Below are 24457 nucleotides of genomic sequence, written 5' to 3' on the forward strand. Positions count from 1 at the left end.
TTGTGGTCTTCGTTCCATCTGTCACGTAATTGGGAGGATCATGATGGAAGTCTCTCTATAGATCTTTCCTACACCAGCCCTCGCTGACAGAATAATAAAGTTTCCACAGAATCACATCATCTCTGAGAGATGGAAACCACCTCCAGAGAGGGAGTTTCCACTGGGAAGATTTTTCAGGGTTAGTTGAATTGGAATTAATAAAATTAGAAATGTGAGCAGACACCCATCTAAAAGATGACAGGCGATCACATCCTGAGTGATATGTGAAAGAGATAATATCCTTTCAAAAATGAAATTCATAGTTTTAATGGGTTCACTAGCAGATTCAAAAAGACTGTTTTCATATAGAAGTTATGTTTTCCTTTTGAGCTTGTTTCTCCTACATTTGGAGCTCAGTGTTGTGAGATAAAATTAATTTCTTTGAATACAGAATTCAGCTTAAAGCTTATTTAATAAAAAAAGGGTAGTCTAAAAATAATAGGGCTTTGCAGACATGAGTTGACCATATTTTCAACCTCTCTAGTCTAAAGCTACTCTCGACAGGCAGGAGCCAGGCGGATGGCTGCCCTTGCTAAAGCAATGTGGGAAGGCCCCAGGGCTCAGTGCACAATGTAAGCAAGACATTCTTTTCCACAAGTGTCAGGATCACTTGCCTTCAAATACCAGAGCAGTGCAGCTAGGGGACTGTGGGAGCCTGATGCCGAGAAGTATATTAAATAGCTTGCCTAATTTTAAACCAGCGTTGACCTCCATTTATCCAAATGCGTAAGTCATACTATTTTGTGCTCCCTCTCCCCAAATTCGCTTTGTTTTCTTTCATTCATTCAAACTGACTAATAGGCATCCTAATTTGATACAGACCAGATTTCAACAGTATCTAAACCTCTCCTGGGTAAACAAGTGTCTGTTTTAAATCAGTCATCATAAATATGACTCTTTAAGGTAATATTGTTCTGAAAAAAAAAAAGCCCTGCTATTAGAAAAATACATGTTTCCACAGAAATTAGAGCAATTACTCAACTACAACCAGTTACATGGCATCTTCAGTTATAAAAAAGAAAGGAGACTGAATCACTGAAGTAAGAGTCAGGTATCAAACAGTACAGTTAGTATGGATTTATCCAGAAGTGTCCATGCTTGATGAGGATGACATGACTGGTGGAGAGTGAAAAACTCAGACACAACAGGAGGAAGAATTCTCTGCTGGAAGAGCACATTTCTCTGTCTGCATCTCATAGCCTGAGGCTAATATCAGGAGGACTCATAAAAGATAAACCATCTTTCTCAGCGATGATTTATATCTTCCAGAGCAGGAGAACCAGTGCTGAGATCAATGAAACAACTTGCCTGAACAACCATAACAGACATCTAATTTAGTGCTAACAGTGTTGGTTAGTGACAGCCAGAAGCCTGTTATTTGTCAAATTTAAGGGTAAGCATCATTTTAATTAATACTTTCTTTCTTCTCTAAGGCCTGCTAAAAGTCCTTTAGTGCAGGATTAGATAGTAAAATCAAGGAGTTGCGGGGAGGGGTCAATTTCTACGTAGCAAAGAATCACAGTAAGTGTTCAAGGAAGATGATCAGTGTTATTATCTGACAGCTCCACCAAGAAGGGAAACCTGTGGCATCACAAATTCACCAATATAAAGGAAGTTGCCTAACTCTTCCTGGACTTTACCACTTTTCTCCCTTGGATAAGCAATAGAATAGTCACAGCACAGGTTCAGGGTCTTAAGAGTTCAAAGATGTCACAAAGTACAACCATCGCTTCAAGACAGCAATACTATTAGATGCAGTCATTCATTCAAGAAATACTTTTAATGCACGATACCAGACTCTATCCTGGCATGCTGAACAAGACAGACCAGAATCCCATCTCATGAAGGTAACAGTTTAGTGGGTGAAACTTTGCACAAGTAAATTCATGAATAACTACAGATTTTTGAGACTGCTTATGAAGGAAACCAATAGTTGCTGGGATAGAGAACAACACAGGGTAGAGGGAAATCCAACCAACCACAAATAGGGAGGTCAGGCAAGTCCCCTCTGGAAAGATGACAGTTAAGCTGACTTCTGAAAAAGGAGAAATCTTCTATGCACGGAGATGAAGAAACACTACTCTAGTTAGAGGAAACAGTGAAAAGACTCTGTAAGGGTAAATATCTGGATTGAAGTGAGGAGAGGAAAGAAGATAAGGTTAAAGACACAGGCAGAGGTCAGATAATGCAGCCCTGTTGACCATGATAAGGAGTATAGACTTTACCTTAAGAGTAATAGGAAGACTTTCAGCAGAAGGATGACCGGACGCAATTTACCATGAAAAGGGCACTCGATCATACACCACCTCCTATGGCATAGGAACGTCCCTAGATAAACTAGCAAGCTCAGCTCCACTTGCTTTTGAATCTCCCTGGATAAACTGGCAAGCTCAGCTCCAGTTGCTTTAGAATCTTTAGACTCCTCATGGCCCATGTGATCACCATTTTTTCTAAAAAGAAAGAATATGTGCCTAACAACTCATCCTGTAATAACAGTAGACACATTAGTAGTAGCAGCAGCAGCGGCAGGTAATATCTGTTAAGTGTTTTCTCTATGGAAAGCACCACTTAAAGATATTTTACATGTATTAGTTTGTCTAATCCTCACAGCAATCCAATGAAGTAGGTTTGATCTTTATCTTTATTTTACAGATGAGGAAACTTAAGTAACTTGTGTAACAAGTAAACACTTTCTATCTCAATGGTTTCTGTTCTTATCTTTATTAATTCCTTCCTCCTACTTTCTTTAGATTTAATTTGATCTTTTTTTCTCTAGATTCCTGAGATTACAAAATAGATTGCAAACCTTTCTACTTTGCTACCATATGCATTAATTTTCCTCCAAGCACTACTGTAGACGCATCTACAAGTCTTGGTAGGTTTCTGCTGCTGTTATAATTCAGCTCAAAATGTTTTCTAATATTAATTTCAATTTCTTCTTTGATCCAAGATATATCAAGAAGTGTTCTACCAGGAGATCAAAATGGCAGGGTAGGAGGATACTGGGCTAACCACCTCTCATGAACATATCAAAACTACAACTATATATAGAGAGACTCTTGCTAAAATTGACCTGGGAACTAGCAGAACATTTCTACAAACAAGGCTGTAAAGATCCACATTCAGTCTGGTAGTAAGGGAGGAGAGGGAATCTGTGTGTCGGCACCCACACCCCTGGCAGGGAACACAGAAGAGGAGTGAGGAGAGGGATTTAAGTGACACATTAGGTATCCCAGTCCTAGGGTCCACAGCTGGAAGATGACTCCCCTTAACGTGCTGGAAAACCTATGGGGCTTACTGGAGGGCTACAAGTCACCGAGACTCTGCTCCTGAAGAGAGGGCACACACACTTGCTTCCTCCCAGTAACAGCATGGAGGCAGCAGACTGAACACTGCCCTGGACTCTGGCTTGTGTGCTGGGACCATCCCCATGCACTCCCCAGGCCACACTGAGCCACTGCTCCAGGCCCTGTGCTCTGATGCTGCTCTCCACTAAAGGAGAGACGAACATTGCCCATAAGAGTGCACACACATGGAGAAAACAGAGTAAGCTTGTACCCCGGCCCTGCTTCTGACCAGAGTGGAGGCTGCCATTTCCAGCTTGCACACCCTGCACACACTCCAAAGGGAGTGAAGCTAGCTCCAGGGCAGAGGTCATCATCACAGGAGGACGCATGCCTACACACACTTGGGAGCCGGCAGGGCCAGGTCTGTGGTATGGCACCAACTCCTCCAGCCCCAAGCCAGCCTCTAAGCAAGGCACACATACTGGGGGGAAAGTGAAACTAGCACAGAAGTGTAGTCCCAAGCCCTCAGGTCCCAGCCACATCCCAGACCAACACAGAGACCCATGAAAGATCCAGCTCCCCAAGGGCTCCAATTCCAGCTCCTCAGTGCTAACCCCTGGCCCTCAATAGGGTTTGTTGTTGCTGTTGTTCAGTGGCTAAGTCATGTCCCACTCTTTGCAACCCCATGGACAACAATATGCCAGGCTTCCCTGTCCTTCACTATCTCCCAGAGTTTGCTCAAATTCATGTCTTTGAGTCAGTGATGCTATATAACCATCTCATACTCTGTTGTCCCCTTCTCCTTTTGTCTTCAATCTTTCCCAGCATCAGGGTCTTTTCCAGTGAGTCAGCTCTTTGCATCACATGGCCAAAGTACTGGAGCTTCAGCAACAGTCCTTCCCAATCAATCCAATGAATATTCAGGACTGATTTCCTTCAGGATGGACTAGTTGGATCTCCTTGCTGTCCAAGGGATCCTCAAGAGTCTTCTCCAGCACCACAGTTCGAAAGCATCAGGGCACTGACGGCCATTAAGCATAGGAGAAACCCTAGCTTGCAACTGGCTCTGGCTCTAGCTCCTCCAACTCTAATTCTAACTCCACCAAGACGGTGGCTGGGAGCACACCTCAGAGGAAGATGCAGACCATGCTCACTTCAGATCCAGGTCTCCCATCACAGCCCCTGGACACAGGCAGACTACACAGGGATGCTCCCACAAAAGGACACGACCTCAAGGCTGGGGAAGGTAACTGTTTCACTTAATTTTACAGAGACAGATTAAGTAAAACAAAATAAGAAGTCAGAGGAATATGATTCAAATTAAAGAACAAGAAAAAAAATATCTGAGGAAGAAAATCTAATGAAACAGATAAATAATCTACCCGATACAAATGCAAAGCAATAGTAATAAGAATGCTAATTGAACAGGGAAAAGAATAGTTGGACACAGTGATAATTTTAATAAAGAACTATAAAAAAATAACTGGCCAGAACTGAAAAATATAGTAGTTAAGATGAAAATACACTCAGTTCAGTTCAGTTCAGTCACTCAGTCGTGTCCGACTCTCTGCGACCCCATGAATTGCAGCATGCCAGGCCTCTCTGTCCATCACCAACTCCCGGAGTCTACCCAAACCCATGTCCATCGAGTCAGTGATGCCATGCAACCATCTCATCCTCTGTTGTCCCCTTCTCCTCCTACCCCCAATCCTTCCCAGCATTAGGGTCTTTTCCAATGAGTCAACTCTTCGCATGAAGTGGCCAAAGTATTGGAGTTTCAGCTTCAACATCAGTCCTTCCGATGAACACCCAGGATTGATCTCTTTTAGGATGGATTGATTGGATCTCCTTGCAGTCCAAGGGACTCTCAACAGTCTTCTCCAACACCGCAGTTCAAAAGCATCAATTCTGCAGCGCTCAGCTTTCTTCATCGTCTGACTCTCACACCCATACATGACCACTGGAAAAACCATAGCCTTGACTAGACAGACTTTTGTTGGCAAAGTAATGTCTCTGCTTTTAAATATGCTATCTAGGTTGGCCATAACCTTCCTTCCAAGCAGTAAGCGTCTTTTAATTTCATGGCTGCAGTCACCATCTGCAGTGATTTTGGAGCCCAAAAAAATAGTCTGACACTGTTTCCACTGTTTCCCCATCTATTTCCCATGAAGTGATGGGACCAGATGCCATGATCTTAGTTTTCCGAACGTTGAGCTTTAAGCCAACTTTTTCACTCTCTTCTTTCACTTTCGTCAAGAGGCTCTTTAGCTCTTCTTCACTTTCTGCCATAAGGGTGGTGTCATCTGCATATCTGAGGTTATTGATATTTCTCCCGGCAATCTTGATTCCAGCTTGTGTTTCTTCCAGCCCAGCGTTTTTCATGATGTATTCTGCATATAAGTTAAATAAGCAGGGTGACAATATACAGCCTTGACGTACTCCTTTTCCTATTTGGAACCAGTGTGTTGTTCCATGTCCAGTTCTAACTGTTGCTTCCTGACCTGCATACAGGTTTCTCAAGAGACAGGTCAGATGGTCTGGTATTCCCATCTCTCTCAGAATTTTCCACAGTTTATTGTGATCCTAGAGGAAATTAAACGCAGATAGGTGATACAGAAACAGTCTGGAAGATAGAATAATGGAAATCGCCCAATCAGAAGAGCAAAAAGAAAAACAATTTTCTTAAAGTGAGAATAGCATAAGGGACTTCTGAGACAATATCAAGCATAACAACATATACATTATTGGAGTTCCAGAAGAAGAGAGAACAGGGTTTAAAATGTATTTGATGAAATTATGGCTGAAAATTTCCTAAACATAACAAAGGACACATCAAGGTACAGGAATTACAGAGCCCCAAACAAGACAAACCCAAAGAGACCCACACAAAGAAATATCATAATTAAAACGACAAAAGTTACAGAGAAAATTCTAAAGGCAACAACAGAAAAAAAAGAGTAACATACAGGGGAACCCCAAAAGGTTTTCAGCAGATATTTCAGGAGAAACTATGTGGGCAAGATGGGAGTGGCATGATGTAGTTAAAGTGCTGAAAGGAAAAGCCTATAACCTAGGATACACTACCTAGCAAGGTTATCATTCAGAATTGAAGGAGCAAGAACGAGCTTCACAAACAAGCAAAACTTAAAATACTTCATCAATACTAAACCCACCTTAAAAGAAGTGTTAAAAGTTCATCTTTAAGTGAAAAAGAAAAGGCCATGATAAATCAGAAATTATAGGAATGGAATAATCCCACTGGTAATGGCAAATATATAGTGAAGGCTATGCATCGACCACTTAAATAAGTTAGTATCAAGACTAAAAGACAAAAACAACAAAATCAACTATAACTAGAGCAAACAGTTAAGGGATAGACAAAAAAGGTGCAAAATATGACATCAAAAACACAAAACACAGGGGGAGCAAAAAATGTAGCTTCAGAATCCACTTGAACTTAAGTGACCGACAGTTGACTGACAATATATGCCTTTTAGCTGGAGTGCTTAGTCCAGTTACATTTAATATAATTACTGATATACTAGGTTTAGGTTATCCTTTGATATTTTTCTCGTCTGTTTTTTGTCCTTTATTCTGCCTTTTCTGCCTTCTTTTCTGCCTACTAATCAAGTATGCTTTTGTTGTTTTTGTTGTTTAGTCACTTACTCATATTTAGCTCCTCTACTGGCTTTGAATATTATTCATTTAGTAGCTGACATAAAAACTGCAATATCTCTTTTTTTCCTTCATCACAGCTCATGACTATGACAGGGCAAAGCACAGCAAAGTTCCCTATCTCTAGTGCACTTCATTCAGTACTAGTGTTTATGTCTTCCACAATATCATGTGGTGTTTTCATCAACATATAGCAATTAAGTATATGATTTTTTTCTGAGTTTTGTTTTTCTGGCTAATTCCATTAATCGTAGATTCCCATAAGTTTTTAAGAAAATCCTTTCTGTCTTCTTCATGCAATATATTATAGACATTTGCTTCATCAAGTCTTCTTGCTTACAATACAGGTGGTTGCATTATTTTTCTGACAAATACCATGTTTCCATAATGATTTACTGCAAAAAGGAAACCATCTAATGTCTGAAGTAAAAGCAATAAGGAGTAGGACCTTAGTATCAGTAACTCCCTGTCCTTTATCAGTAACTCGCTGTCCTGTAGATACGTCAGCTTTCTGAACATCATCTTAACAATTCTTGAATGATTATCCGCTGAACTCACACTTTTACCATGTCCTTACTAATGCACCAAACTTAGAACAACGCTTTTCCTCCCTCGTGCCCTTTGTGCTATTCCCGCCATATATTTCACTTCCACATGTTATAAAACCCAGAGACATTCTTACCATCGTTACTGTAGTCAATATTCTTTATGTTTACTAGTTCTGGTGGTCTTCATTCCTTCCTATAATTTTGTGCTTCATCATGAATCATTTTCCTTTTTGTGTTTCTTCTCATATATATACAAAATCTGAGTTTGTTTTTCTTTTGGAAAGTCTTTGTTTCATTATTAGTCTCCAGTATAGGAAAAAAGGAAAACTACATTGATATTGCAACAGACTGCAGATAATTGTGAATGCTAAGCTGAAGGATAGGTATTTTACTGAATGGGTAATGAAGAGCCCTAAAGAAGGCTGAGTACTGAAGAACTGATACTTTCAAATTGTAGTGCTGGAGAAGACTCTTGAGGGTCCCTTGGACTGCAAGGCGATCAAATAAGTCAGTCCTAAAGGAAATCAACCCTGAATTTCATTGGAAGGACTGATGCTGAAGCTGAAGCTTCAATACTTTGGCCACCTGATGTGAAGAGCCGAGAAAAGACCTTGTGCTGGGAAAGAATGAAGGCAAAAGGAGAAGGGAGCAGCAGAGGATGAGACGGTTAGATAGCATTACCTACCCAATGGATGTGAATGTGAGCAAACTCTGGGAGATAGTGAAGGACAGGGAAGCCTGGCGTGCTGCCGTCCATGAGGTCACAAAGAGTCAGGCATGACTTAGTGACTGAACAACAACAACAAATGAAGAGACACTAAATTAGGCCATGCTGTGCTGTGCTGAGTTGCTCAGTCATGTTTAACTCTTTGTGACCCCCCTGGACTGTAGCCCACCAGGCTCCTCAGTCCATGGGGATTCTCCAGGCAAGACTACTAGAGTGGGTTGCCATGCCTTCCTCCAGGGGATCTTCCCAACCCAGGGATGGAACCCATATCTCCTGCATTGCAGGCAGATTCTTTACCATCTGAGCCACAAGGGAAGCCCAAGAATACTGGAGTGGGTAGCCTATCCCTTCTCCAGGGGTCTTCCCAGCCCAGGAATCAAACGGGGTTCTCCTGCATTGAAGGCAGATTCTTTACCATCTGAGCTACCAGGGAAGCCCAAATTAGGGCACACAATGAGCTTTGTGGTAAGTTACTGGCCCATTTAGTGGAAAGAGAAACTAGAAGTAGGGAGACCAATTAGAAGGTTATCAAAAGCTATAGTAAGGATGCAAACTTCTGAAGGGGCCACCACCAGACTAGAAAGAAGTGAGCAAATCAAAGAGATGATGATAAGGAAGAATAAGTATGATTTAAGAACTATTTGGATATGGACAAACAAGAGAAAATGGCCAGTGAAACATGGTTCTCAGACGTCAAAGCCAGTAACTAATAACTGCTGGTATTAACACAAGTGGGAAGTTGAAAGGAAAACTCAGATTGTCAAGGGAGATGAAATACTGTATATCAGGTTTTAGGTGGAAATTCCCAGAAGACATCTGGAAGTTTCAGAGAAATTAGAGACAAAAATATGGGTCTGAAAGGCATTTACTAGAGATATTAACTGAAAATACAAGTAGATTGTATATAAGAATGGAAGCACTGGGTACTTCCCTGGTGATTCAGTAGCTAAGACTCTGCACTCCTAATACAGGGGGCCCGAGTTCAATCCCCGGTCAGGGAAATAGATTTCACATGTTGCAACGAAGATCAAAGATCCCACATGGTGCAACTAAGACCCCATGCAGCCAAATAAATAAATAAACTTTGTTTAATTACTTTATTCTATAACTGTAAATGTCAAATCATTATGTACTACACCTGAAACGAACATAATTTGTATGTCAACACTATTTCAATTAAAAAAATACTTTTTTGAAAAAAAGAATGGGAGAAAATGAAGAAGAATCTAGAGAAGTTGTACCCCTCTCTTCTCATTCCACTGCCTCTCCAATCCACTAATTCTTCTTCCATAGACTTTGTTCCATATACTAGGCTCAGCCTGTGATCAGCTGATGAAATCATCATCGATTTTATGCAAGATATTAAATAGATGACTGGTCCTTGGAAAACTTTCTAGGTTTAGTTTGTAACTGGCATGTGCTTCTTTGGAGACTGGACCATGAAATGATAAAAATCTGATAATCATGTGCATGCAAGCAATTGCTTTTTTATAGGCCTTAATTAAATGTTTATCAGTGCTAACAATTAATTCTTTTTTCTTAATATTGCTATTGATTGCAGACTGGGAACGTCATGGGTTCCATAATAGCTTGCAGACTATACACTGACACATCAAACTAAAGCAGTTATAACTTCAATTACTTAGGTAACCAGCTGGGAAATGTCAGAAAGATCTTCAGATGTTTTAAGTATAGTTTGGTTCCCACTTGTATTTTCCTAGCAAACATCTAGATCCTTCATATTTTTTATATTAGCAAGTCAGAGTGTCTTCAAAGTGTTTCCACATATCATTTTCCTTCTTATGGTGTTCAAAGGGCCAGTTCTAAGGCATTCTCTTCAAACTGCTGAGAGACTGGCTTATTTTCAGTCCAAGAATGCACATGATAGGAGGTACATGGAACTGCCTTATCTAACATTCCTAATATATACCACAACTATTCAGCTGAGGTTTGTTGACTTGTCCCACTGACAAGTCAACACAACTCAAAACCCAAGTCACCAAAACAGTACCAGGCATTTGATTACGAGCAGGACTCAACACTCCCAGGTGTGATGTGTGACCAGACCAATCTACTGTATTTGATACGTTCATGATTAACCTCCTTTGCAGCTGCCAGTCTGGAAGAGGCCAGCAGGAGCCTGTGAAGGGTCTTAAGTGAACTCTCGGCCACACTCCCCACAACTCTGCTCTTATTTAGATAGCCGTGCAGATGGATATATCACAGACTGTGCTCATGATATGAAAATGTGCCAAAAGGAGCAAGCAAATCTAACTTCAGTTTAGAATCAAAGGTAGGACTATGGATATGATCCAGGGCAGTGCAATGCTGAGCAGGCCAAGTGGAGAGACATTTAATGATTCACCTAACCAGGGGGTTTTCAGGAAGGATCCAAAAGCACTCGCCCCCGACACTCTTCATTTTTCCCACGGGCACTGCAGGCACGGAGACAAAAAGCACAGAGCAGGCAGTGGGCTAGTAAGACAGAAGGTAACTGTAGTTTGATTGGGCACCATCTGATTCTGTTCCCCTGAGGCTAGAGAAATTGTTTCCTTGAACTACATAAACTCATCTATTTAAATTATATCCAAGATAAGATACTGCATTCTTTTGGAGTCAAGTGCAGTTCCTTTCAACAAATCTTCATGTCAGACTTTCTAAAGTTCTATGCCAGAGCTTCAGTGCTAAAATTGGGAAAAGGTCCTGTGTACAAAGATGCTCCTTAGTAAATTACCTCCTAATAAAAGTTATTTGCCCCCTTTTTGAGCAACTTACCACAAGTGGAAATATCAAGAAATGACTTGCGATCCCCTCCCCAATCGTAATATTCAACAGCCTCTTCCAAGCCACCCCAAATAAATATACAATCCTAAGTAAACAACTGGGTTGGTTATACAAATACTACAGGAAATTCCCCTGTTCCCCCTCCCTGACAGCCACCCCAAGTATGTCCTATATGGAAATTCTAGAACCATTGTGTACTCTTTCTTTTTCTTCTCTTTCCATCTCTGTATTTCTTAAAACTCCCTCATTCCAAATAGAAAACTGTTAACTGCTGCTGCTGCTGCTGCTGCTGCGTCGCTTCAGTCGTGGCCGACTCTGTGCGACCCCATAGACAGCAGCCCACCAGGCTCCCCCGTCCCTGGGATTCTCCAGGCAAGAACACTGGAGTGGGTTGCCATTTCCTTCTCCAATGCATGAAAGTGAAAAGTGAAAGTGAAGTCGCTCAGTCGTGTCTGACTCTTCGCGACCCCATGGACTGCAGCCCACCAGGCTCCCCCGTCCCTGGGATTCTCCAGGCAAGAGTACTGGAGTGGGGTGCCATTTCCTTCTTCCTTCAAAATCTGGGAACAACAGTATATTTACCAGGATGGGTCACCATGATTGGACTAACCCTCAGCCTTTCAAAGGTGAGGCTATAGTTCCTGTAGTAACATAGCATAGTCTGGATATGCTTCAGATGTTGTCTCCCACCGCTAGCCTTGCCAGGAAGCAGTCACCCAGCAGAAAGATGGGTACCAAGAAATAAAGGACAAAATTCCTCTGAGTCCCTATAGCATTTTATTTGTGTTATTAATACATCATTTTACGTATTACAGACAGCTTCCCAGGTGGCTCAGCGGTTAAAAAAAAAATCTCCCTGCAACACAGGAGACCCAGGTTCAATCTCTGGGTCAGGAAGATCCATTGGTGAAGAAAATGGCAACCCACTCCAGTATTCTTGCCTGGAAAATTCCACGGACAGAGGAGCCTGATGGACTACAGTCCATGGGGTCGCAAAAGAGTCAGACACAACTTAGTGACTAAACAACAACAGCATGCATTATAGCAGAGTTAATTATTATTATGCCACGTCTCTTCCTCGATTATAAGCTATCTGAGGGCAAAAATCCATAACATATTTATCATTATCTGATTATCTCTTCACACAAAGCTTAGCACACAGAAGTTATAAATATATGTGTGTTGAATGGATGAATGTCATAAATTAAGACTATCTCTTGTAAGAAGGAAACTCTACACCAAATTTGACAATCATGCCAACTGACTGTCTTTACAAAAGAGGGTAGGTGGAATAGAGATCTGATGTAGCTGAAAAGGAAGATGAAATAATGTGATGTCAAAAAAAAAGAAAATGGAGAAAACAAATCTAGTTTTTTTCCGAAATACCAGCTTTATGAACTAATGAAACTCATACATGTAGGCACACACTGTATGTGTAAGATCACCCATCAGGAGGTTTTCCTGGTGGCTCAGTGGTCAAGAGTCTGCCTGCCAATGCAGGAGACATGGGTTCGATCCTTTATCCAGGAGGATCCCACACGCCACGGAGCAACTAAGCTGGTGTGCCACAACTGTTGAACCTGTGCTCCAAAGCCTGGGAACCACAACTACTGAGCCTACACGCTGCAACTCCTAAAGCCCCCACACCCTAGAACTGGTGCTCAGCAACAAGAGAAGCCACCACAGTGAGAAGCCCGAGCACCACAACTAGAGAGTGGCCCCAGCTCACCACAACAGAGAAAAGCCCAACAGCAAGACCCAGGACAGCCAAAAATAAAAAAATTACTTTTTTAAAAAAGTACCCATAATGAATGTGATCATTCTGAAAGTTCTGGCCTTCCAAAGCTTGAGCCTGGAGAAGCGGACAAAGCTACTGAGTCAACATGTGATGAACCATCCATAACAGCCTGTCATCTTGGCGTCATATGTCAGTGGGCCCATGGAGCATGGTGAAGGTGCAATGAGAGGAAATGAGAACTTAGTAGAGTCCTTAGGCTAAGTAGGTCTCCTGAGTGAGATGTCCCTGCTCCTACTTGGCTTCTTTCTCCAGCCTCCAGCACTGAAGCCAGTGATTGTCCATCCACAAGACCAACATTGATTTCATGACAAGAAAGAAACAAGGTACCTCCCACCTATCATGGGAGCCACAAGTTGTCAGTCACCTCATTTATGTGAATGTAGAGCAGGAACAGAGATCCAGATATAAAGAACAGCACGGTGGGGTGGGGGTAGGGGGGTAGGAAAGGGTAGGATTTGAGAGAGTAGCATGGAGATATATACATTACCATATGTAAAATAGATAGCCAGTGGGAATCTGTTGTACAACACTAGGAACTCAATGCAGTGCTCTGGGACAACCGAGAGTGATGGGATGGGGTGGGGGCTTGGGGGGAGGTTTAAGAGGGAGGGGACATATGTATACTTATGGCTGATTCACCTTGTATGACAGAAACCTCTATAATACTATAAAGCAACTATCCTCCAATTAAAAAGAAATAATTTTTTAAATCACAAAAAAATAAATAAAATTTTTAAAATTACCTGGACAAAGGTGTTCTGAGAAGTCACCTTAGTCCAAGAAATAGAAAAATTATTTGAATGTTGAGTGACCTGAAATTAATGTGTCTTTCTTCAGGCTGTTATAACAAAATATTACTACAGACCAGTGGCTTAAACAATACATACTTACCTTATCACACTTCTGGAAGGTCCCAGATCAAGGTATTGGGTGAGACCCCTCTTCCTGGTTTGCAGATGGCTGCCTTCTTCTGAATCCTCACATGGCAGAAAGAGATCACCTCCCTTCTGTCTCTTCTTATGAAGCATTAATATCACTCAGGAGATTTCCACTCTCATGACCTAATTACATACCAAAGCTCTGTCTCCAAATGCCATCACATTGAAGATTAGGGCTTCAACATTTGAAATGGGTTGGGAGGGGTGGGGTGCAAGGGAAGCAGACACAAACATTCATTCAAAAGCAGTGTGTGACTAAGTTAAAGGATTTTCCATTCTTAGTCATCAAGAGAAGGCTTTAGAAAGGTCTCTACTGCTCAAAATTGGTCCTTCATGATCTGAAAATCAGTTCCCTGGAAGAAGCCAAGAGTATAGAATATAAGCCTTCCTTGGTTCCTTCCCAGGAGGTCCCACCACAGTTAAGAATAATTAGTAAACAATTACAGATAATTAGAAAATGAAATAACACTCTGAGTTTGGCCTCTTTCTCCAGCCTCCAATATTTGAATTTCAGTGACCATTCACAAAACCAACAGAATCATAGGCAATTTATCCTCCCTGAACACAATGCCTTATCACACACAAGTCTCTCCTCTCCCAAATAAGACAGGAAACAGATGAATCTCAATGTTTTCAATCTTTTGCTCGCCCATGTTCAATGAATTTCTTTTTCTTGGGGATGGTCTTGATCCCTGTCTCCTGTACAATGTCACAATGTGCATAGTTCATCAGGCACTCTGTCTATCAGATCTAGTCCCTTAAATCTATTTCTCACTTCCACTATACAATCATAAGGGGGTTGATTTAGGTCATACCTGAATGGTCTAGTGGTTTTCCCTACTTTCTTCAATTTAAGTCTGAATTTGGCAATAAGGCGTTCATGATCTGAGCCACAGTCAGCTCCCGGTCTTGTTTTTGCTGACTATATAGAGCTTCTCCACCTTTGGCTGCAAAGAATATAATCAATCTAATTTCGGTGTTGACCATCTGGTGATGTCTATGTGTAGAGTTTTCTTTTGTGTTGTTGGAAGAGGGTGTCTGCTATGACCAATGCGTTCTCTTGGCATAGCTCTATTAGCCTTTGCCCAGAGTGCTTGATGAACTATAGATGGAGGTTCATGATATTGTACAGGAGACAGGGATCAAGAACATCCCCAAGAAAAAGAAATGCAAAAAAGCAAAATGGCTGTCCGAGGAGGTCTTAGGAATAGCTGTGAAAAGAAGAAAAGTGAAAAGCAAAGGGGAAAAGGAAGGATATTCCCATCTGAATGCAGAGTTCCAAAACACAGCAAGGAGAGATAAGGCAGGCTTCCTCAGCGATCAATGTAAAGAAATAGAGGAAAACAACAGAATGGGAAAGACTAGAGATCTCTTCAAGTAAATTAGAGATACCAAGGGAACATTTCATGCAAAGATCGGCTTGATAAAGGACAGAAATGGTATGGACATAACAGAAGCAGAAGATATTAAGAAGAGGTGGCAAGAATACACAGAAGAACTATACAAAAAAAGATCTTCATGACCCAGATAATCACAATGGTGTGATCACTCACCTAGAGCCAGACATTTTGGAATGTGAAGTCAAGTGGGCCTTAGAAAGCATCACTATGAACAAAGCTAGTGGAGGTGATGGAATTCCAGTTGAGCTATTTCAAATCCTAAAAGATGATGCTGTGAAAGTGCTGCATTCAATACGCCAGCAAATTTGGAAAACTCAGCAGTGCCCACAGGACTGGAAAAGGTCAGGTTTCATTTCAATCCCAAAGAAAGGCAATGCCAAAGAATGCTCAAACTGCCGCACAATTGCACTCATATCACATGCTAGCAAAGTAATGCTCAAAATTCTCCAAGCCAGGTTTCAACAATACATGAACCATGAACTTCCAGATGTTCAAGCTGGTTTTAGAAAAGGCAGACGAACCAGAGATCAAATTGCTAACATCCGCTGGATCATTGAAAAAGCAAGAGAGTTCCCGAAAAACATCTATTTCTGCTTTATTGACTATGTCAAAGTCTTTGACTGTGTGAATCACCACAAACTGTGGAAAATTCTTCAAGAGATGGGAATATTAGACCACCTGACCTGCCTCTTGAGAAATGTGTATGAAGGTCAGGAAGCAACAGTTAGAACTGGATATGAAACAACAGACTGGTTCCAAATAGAGAACGGAGTATGTCAAGGCTGTATACTGTCACGCTGCTTATTTAACTTATATGCAGAGTACATCATGAGAATGCTGGGCTGGATGAAGCACAAGCTGGAATCAAGATTGCTGGGAGAAATATCAATAACCTCAGATATGCAGATGACACCACCCTTATGGCAGAAAGCAAAGAAGAACTAAAGAGCCTCTTGATGAACGTGGAAGAGGAGAGTGAAAAAAGTTGGGTTAAAGCTCAACATTCAGAAAACTAAGATCATGACATACGGTCCTATCACTTCATGACAAATAGATGGAGAAACAGTGGCAGACTTTATTTTGGGGGGCTCCAAAATCACTACAGATAGTGACTGCAGCCATGAAATTAAAACACGCTTACTCCTTGGAAGGAAAGTTATGACCAACCTAGACAGCATATTAAAAAGCAGAGATATTACTTTGTCAACAAAAGTCCATCTAGTCTAGGCTGTGGTTTTTCCAGTAGTCATGTATGGATGTGAGAGTTGGGCTATAAAGAAAGCTGAGCACCGAAGAATTGATGCTTTTGAACTGTGGTATTGGAGAAGACTCTTGAGAGTCCCTTGGACTGCAAGGAGATCCAATCAATCCATCCTAAAGGAGATCAGTCCTGGGTGTTCATTGGAAGGACTGATGTTGAAGCTGAAACTCCAATACTTTGGCCACCTGATGCAAAGAACTGACTCACTGGAAAAGACCCTGATGCTGGGAAAGATTGAGGGCAGAGGAGAAGGGGACAACAGAGGATGAGATGGTTGGATGGCATCACCAACTCGATAGACATGAGTTTAAATAAACTCCGGGAGTTGGTGATGGACAAGGAGGCCTGGCATGCGGCAGTCACATGGGTCACATGGGCATGTGGCATGGGTCACAAAGAGTCGGACACGACTGAGCAACTGAACTGAACTGAACTGTTCAATGAATCTTAAATCTAATCCAGTGAGCACAGTTTCACGTCATAATCCAAACATAATACTGGTCAAGAAGAACAGTTACATACATGATGGAGTGAAAAACTTTGAACTAAGATAATGGTTAACAAATAAGAAATAATTTTCTAAGAAACTCTAGAAAAGAAATGCAAAGTATATGCAGCTTGAGCATATTTTCCTTTAACCCTTTCCCAGAAATAAATTAGTTGAAAAAGTAACTTTCAAGTGTCATCTAGAGTTAGAGACAGCTAAACTCCACCTCTTAGGATAACCATGAGTGGCAAAATCACTGGAGGGATTTGAGGAGCCAAACAAGTTTATTTCGCATCTTTAATGCCAGCAAACTAAACATGAACACTAAAGTGTGAAAGAAAATTCTTAAGCTGATTTCAAATCATAGGCATATGTTTGGCTGGAAAAACACATTGAGGAACAAACACTTCAAAGGAAAATCCTTTAGAAATGGAATCACTGGCAGTAGACCCACAGCCTGTTAAACTGTTTGACCAAAAAGACTGCTTCAAGAATCCACAGCTCTTTACTCCTATAACCAAAGCAGGAATATTTGGAAGCAGTCCTGAAACCATGACTTGACTTGCGACACAATCCCTTTTCCATAACTCTGGCCAAACAGTCTAACTCTCTAAGGAACTAAGAAGCAAGCAGCCTCTTGTTCCTGATGTATCCAAATAGAAAGGAGTTCCCAGAGGTGACTGTGATACAAATAAATTGCAAAACTACTCCACAGAGGCAACACTAGCTTTGATAGTCATTGTATTACCAGTTTTGTTATTTTCTTGTAGGCTCATTTATACCTCATCTTTCAGATGAGTCTGCATTTGTGTGTGTACATATACCCACATATGTATAATAAAAACTTCAACTCAGGACTTAAAATCAGTGACAATTTTTAAACCACTTGGGGGAAAGTTTGAGAAAATTTTGTCTTTCTTTCGTTCCACAAAGTACACATTTAATTCTCTATGTTTATTGAATAAGGTTAGATGGAAGAAGGCAAATAGTAGAAGATAAGAATAAATTCTCATCCATACAGTCTTAGTTGGAATATAAATTATAGTTTTTGACATAAATTATACATAGACCATTATTTATATATATGCATATTTCTGCATGTTTACATTCTTCATAAAATGAGTACAAGAGGGGACAATTCTCATATCTTTAGGTGGCAGCAGCATTGAAAGCATTTAGTAATAAATAATCTTCAGAAGTTTTTCAGAACCAATTCTTTTCCAAGTACTTTATGTGTATTAAGTTCACCTTTCATTCAGCTATGAATTAGGAAACATACACCCCACCAAGAAAAGTTTTCTGTGATGCTAAGTAGCTTCACTGTTATTTTCTACACAAAAGCACATGGTGTGTCCTATTCTACTTTCCACCAGATTGTGAGAGGAAGTTTTCTCCTTCTACAGCTCACACGAGTGTTCATTCATCCAGGCTGCTCTGCTTTCTGCCTTGCTCTCTGGCAGGTCTCAGACCTGAAGAAATTTAAGGCATCAAAAACTTGAGAACCTCTAGGAGTCAAACAGCCTCACCCTTAGTGTTCAGAAGCACTAGTGTTTTGGGGGGCCAAAAACAGCATAGGAAAGGGGATACCAACAATGGATGCACTGCATGCTAAAAGAGAAAAGCCCCTTCAAACCAACTATTTACGTAAAGCACAGTGAGACTCCCCCACTACCATTACCATCACCTTCCAAAGACTGACTGTCTCTTGATGTTCGCTTATTGCTCAAAAATGCAATCACTGTCTTGGAATTCATCATTCTTTTCCCTACTTGGATAACATCTAAAGGGCTATCATGACAGGATCTCTTTCTGAACCCAGTTAGATAGCATGAGAGGTGGTGCTACTTCTGCCAAAAGAACTGAAGAGCAAAGGGGAATAATTCAGGGGTTATACAAGATATTTGCAACCCAGGTTTGCTCTGATTCTCCATTCTCAAGACTAGGCAATGCAAAGTGACACAAACTTTAGCTATTCTCATTATACTCCTAGGTTATCACCTCTAGGTCACCATCAGTGGCAAGTCTTAGCAATTGGTTGTAAAAATGTAAACCTCTCTGACTTTTGCTTTTCAGAATTTTTGAAACTAAAAAGCAACTTACTCTAGAAAGAATGAAGATAAAGACCAAATGGCAAATGAAATAAGTTATGTGACAGATACTTGCTTCAGCTTAACATTAATGTCTTTGTCTTCTTTACTAAACCTCAAAGATCTCACATGTCCCCTCTTCCTTGCCCAATCCTTTTCCATCACCCTACCCTACCCTCAAGTTGGAATAAATCCCGTCCTTCTTTATGTCCCCAGAACATTTTTCTCAAATACTTATCATATCCTGCTATAGCTATACCATAATTGCATGTATGTCTGACCTCCTCTGTGCGTGTTAAGTTGCTTCAGTCGTGTCCGACTCTTTGCGACCCTATGGACTGTAGCCCACCAGGCTCCTCTGTCCATGGGATTCTCCAGGCAAGAATACTGGACTGGGTTGCCATGCCCTCCTCCAGGGGATCTTCCTGACCCAGACATCGAACCCATGTCTCTTACATCTCCTGCATTGGCAGCCCTAGGTTCTTTTCCACTAGCACCACCTGGGAAGCCCCTGATCTCCCTCACTGGAGAGCAAACTGGTTGAGATCAGAGAATAGGTTTCATTTTCCAATTTTTCTTGCCAGTGTGCTTTGAAATAAATGTTTGTTGGATTAAAATCACATTGAAGATAATTAAAAGTACTGAAAATAGTTGAATCCCTATTGCCTGTATAGGATATTTATCATGAAGTTGAAAAATGTCCACATGTAAAGTCTGTAGCAAAAATTGTGAGAGTAACAAATGAATCAGGAGAGTAACAGATTAGAAATTGCTTTCTTTTTCTTTAGGAAGGACACAGTATTATATTTAGGAGCCAATATAAGCATCCTGTTATCCATGTGAATGACAATCTATTAATATCAGACTGCATGTAGCCTTTCTGAAGTAAATGGGTACAAATATAGAGGAGTTTAGAGCAAGGGTTCAGAATAAGGACTCTGAACTTAAAAGGTCTCCCCATGGCTAACTTGGGGAATATTTGAGCAACAAAATAAATAATTATAATAATAGATATAACCCATAAAATAAAATAAGAAGTCATGTAGTCTCTGCTGATATAAATAATGACAGCACTTTCTTGCAATAGCATTCCACTAATAATTGTAGAAGAAATGGTGGAAAAATCACCATACAGCAAACACCACTGTTACAACTGTTTCAGGCAACTATCATTAACACATGCTAAAATGCAAGGCAAGAGTATGATGAGAAATAGAAAGTTTGTCTCAAAATATCATTTGACAGCAAAGAATGAGACTTCTTTAACAAATAAAACTCTACATTCAGTGAGTGGTCCTGTAATATTGCCTTGAAAGACTATATACTCACTCTTGTTTGGTACATTTTTTTAAACTACACTTTCAAATGTCAAAGGCAAAAATGGTCTATTTTCAATGGAGAAATCTGGCAGACACCACATTTATCAAATGATCAAACATTACCAGTGATAGGCAAATCAAAATCATGTGTATCTGATATGAAGTGATGTTGAGACATCAATTCTATAGCATTTTGGCAAAAAAAAAAAAAGCAAACCCTGAATCTAATAATGAGGAAATATTAGACAAACCCAAATTGAAGGCCATTCAATGAAATAATTGGCCAATACTCTTAAAAAGTGTCATGACCATAAAAGACCAAAAAAAGAAAGGGGGGGGGGGTAGCAGGAACTTCCTAGATTGGAAGAAACACTACAACTAAATGCTCGAGTGAGTTTGACTGTTTTAGAGTCTTCATATAAGCGGTTATCCTGCAGCATTTATCTTTCTGTGTCTGGTTTATTTCACTTAGCCTAATATCCTCCAGTTTCATCTATGTTGCAAATGGCAGGATTTCCTTCTTTCTCATGGCAGAATAATGTGTACGTGGCTGGTAGAAATATCAACAGCTTCAGATATGCAGATGATACTACTCTCATGGCTGAAAGTGAAGAGGAACTAAAGAGCCTCCTGATGAATGTGAAAGACAACAGTGAAAAAGTTTGCTTAAAACTCAACATTCAAAAAACTAAGATCATGGCATCTGGTCCCGTCACTTCATGGCAAATAGAAGGGGAAAAAGTGGAAACAGAGACAGATTTTGTTTTCTTGGTTCCAAAATCACTGCAGATGATGAAATTAAAAGATGTTTACTCCTTGTAAGGAAAGATATGACAAACCAAGACAGCATATTAAAAGGCAAAGACATCACTCTCCAACAAAGATTTGTCTAGTCAAAGCTATGGTTTTTCCAATAGTCATGTATGGATGTGAGAGGTGGACCATAAAGAAAGCTGAGAGCTGAAGAACTGATGTTTTCAAATTGTGGTGCTGGAGAAGATTCTTGAAGAATTTCTTGGACTGCCAGGAGATCAAACCAGCCAGTTGAAAAGGAAATCAATCCTGAATATTCATTGGAAGGACTGACGCTCAAGCCCAAGCTCCAATACTTTGGCCAACCTGATGGAAAGAGCCAACTCACTGGAAAAGACCCTGATGCTGGGAAAGACTGAAGGCAAAAAGAGAAGGGAGCAGCAGAGAACGAGATGGTTAGATAGCATCACCGACTCAACAGACATGAATTTGAGCAAACTGGGAGACAATGAAAGACAAGGAAGCCTGGTGTGCTGCAGTTCATGGGGTCACAAAGAGGTGGACATGACTTAGTGACTGAAAAACAACAACAATGTGTACATACACACAAACACACCACATTCTCTTTATCTATTCTCTTTATCTTCAGTAGTCAATGGAGTTAAGGTGCTGCCACATCTTGGCTATTGCGAATCATGCTGCAATGAACATGGGAATATAGATACCTCTTTGAGATATTGATCTCATTTCTTTAAGACATATACACACAAGTGGGATTGCTGGATCAAATGATAGCTCTATTTTTTAGTTTTTTTGAGGGCTCTGCATACTGTATTCCAGAGTGACTGCACCAACTTATATTCCCACCAACAGTGTACAAGGATTCCTTTTTCTCTGCATCCTTGCCAACATTTGTTATCTCTTGTCTCTTTTGATAAAGCCATTCTAACTATTATGAGGTGATATTTCATTGTGGTTTTGATTTGCATTTCCCTGATCGGCGATATTGAACACTTTTTCACCTGCAGACCACTTGGGAAAATGTCTATTCAGTTCCTATGCCCAATTTTTAATTGTTTATTTGGTTTTTTGGTATTGAATTGTGTGAGTTCCCTATATTTTTTGGATAGTAACTCCTTATCAGATAGATAGTTTGCAAATACTTTTTCCCACTCAAATGGTTACATTTTTATCTATTTTATTTTTTGATTGTTTCTTTTGCTGTGCAGAAGTTGTTTAGTTTGATGTAGTCCCACTGTCTACTTTTGTTTTTGTTGCCAATATTTTTTGTGTCATATCCAAGAAATCATTGCCAAGACCAATGTCAAAAAACACTTTCACCTACGTTATCTTCTAGGAGTTTTATGCTTTCGAGTCTTATGTTTATGTCTTTAATTCACCTTGAGTTAATGTTTGTATATTTTGAAAATAAGGATTCGATTCCATTTTTTGCATGTGGATATCCAGTTTTCCTAACACCATTTATTGAAGAGATTCTCCTTTTCCCATTGTGTATTCTTGGCACCTTATAAGTTGGTAATATATGCCTGGGTTTATTCCTGGGCTCTCAATTCTTTATTTTTTAATTCTTATTTTTATTTGGAGGATAACTGCTTTACAATGTTGTGTTGGCCTCTGTCACACAACAAAGTGAATCAGCCATAAGTACACATATGTCCTTTCCTTTTTGAATCCCCCCCTCCACTCCCCACCCCTTCCCACCCCTTTAGGTCATCACAGTGTACTAGGTTAAGCTCCCTGTGTTACACAGCAACTTCCTACTGGCTATCTGTTTAACCTACGGTAATGTATATGCTTCAGCGTTACTTTTTTAATTTGTCCCACCCTCTCCATCCCCCACTGTGTCCCAAGTCTGTTCTCTATATCTGCGTCTCTATTCCTGCCCTGCAAATAGGTTCATCAGTACCATTTTTCTAGATTCCATATATATGCTTTAATATATAATGTTTGTTTTTCTCTTTCTGACTTACTTCACTCTCAGTAACACTAGGGCTCTCAATTCTTAATGACTTCATGCTTTTACAAAAAGTCAGCCTCCTCTCAAAAGTTCTTCAAATATGCTAACAGATTAAAACAAAAAATTTTCACGGCCTTCCAAAAATAATACGTGAATTGTTGAAATAAGCAGATAGTTTCCCAGGAAAAGCACTTTGAAGTAACCATATTTTACATATATAGATTCTGAATTAAGTTTTTCAAAACTCAGAATTTAGACATTTTGTATCTCGGTTGTAACCAGCAAACTTTATGAACCAGATGAACAGCGGTTTCTGCCTTTTTGTACTGACAGCATACAATTGCTGTTCTTTATTTGATCTGAAGATACATAATTGAAACCTAAACATTTGCAAACAAATATTACTTTTTATGTTTCAATACATTTAGTGTTTTGTTTTTGTTCTTTTTGTTTTGAGTTTTGTTATTGTTTTGTCTTGTTTTGCTTTGCCTCTAAAAAGTGTTCAGTACCTATCTGGCTCGCTGGCAGGACTCTGAAATTTTACAAAACCTGAGGTGAAAATTGCAATCCTGAACTAAGACTCCAACAACACAGGATTATAAAAAGTCTGGTATTATTTCAAGTCAGGATTTTCTTCTATATCCAATTTCACCCAAAGTCAAGTATTAGTCAGTCTTCACCTTTCATACAGCAGAAAGGCAATTTGATTAATATGATTTCTTTGTAGAAAAATCTAAGAAGATTAAGGCACAGTGATATAGGTAAAGCATGCCCTTTCTCCACATGACATTCTTCAGCACTATATAGAGGTCTGCAGATCTTGCAAGTCATTAGATTGTTCACACTAGCTGCATGTGAAAGAGGAAAAAATCTATCATTGGGGAGAACTTCCATTTTTTCTCACATTTTAGTTTCCATCTCACGAACAGGTCAACAAATCTGGAGGCTGGTATCGATTTCACTCTATAACTAAGCAGGAAAGTGCATCTTTCAAGCAAACATTTGCAGATCATTTTCCCCTCATCTACCCCACCCCTGTTTTGGAGGTTATATTTTGTGATACTCTCAAAGGAAAAAAATTAAAGCATTCTAAATGACTTCTGTACTCAGTGAAGCACAATGCAAAATAAATCTAATCGGGGTGGTTTCCATTAACTATTTTCCATCTGTACATTCTGAAACCCTAATAGTAACCAGGAGGCATAATTTTCTCCTTTTCTGATATGTGGAAGTCTGGTTAAAACATATATATATATATATATACATATATACATACATATATATGTATGTGTGTGTGTATACTTATATATACATATATATACACTATATATAAATATAATATAAATTTAAAATGTCATTTACCTCTTCTACTTTTA

General features: G+C 40.0%; 2 long non-coding RNA genes across 3 annotated transcripts in view; one reads left to right on the forward strand and one right to left on the reverse strand.

Moving 5' to 3' along the window:
* LOC145522604 (uncharacterized) overlaps positions 1-24457 on the reverse strand; it is a 140033-nt gene that overhangs the window by 93628 nt on the left and 21948 nt on the right. The window contains exon 1 of one of the 2 annotated variants that reach the window (XR_014066054.1): positions 13750-13838. The exons of the other annotated variant lie outside the window; for it this stretch is intronic. This is a non-coding gene — a long non-coding RNA (uncharacterized LOC145522604). Of the gene's footprint in view, positions 1-13749; positions 13839-24457 lie in introns of those variants that run through there. 2 annotated transcript variants of the gene reach the window in all.
* Positions 1531-22819, forward strand: LOC145522606 (uncharacterized). The gene is made up of 2 exons (XR_014066057.1): positions 1531-4881; positions 16929-22819. It is a non-coding gene; the product is annotated as an uncharacterized LOC145522606 (long non-coding RNA).

Source organism: Giraffa tippelskirchi, chromosome 10 (assembly GCF_054371585.1).
Source record: "Giraffa tippelskirchi isolate mGirTip1 chromosome 10, T2T-mGirTip1v1.2.pri, whole genome shotgun sequence".
Taxonomy (NCBI): domain Eukaryota; kingdom Metazoa; phylum Chordata; class Mammalia; order Artiodactyla; family Giraffidae; genus Giraffa; species Giraffa tippelskirchi.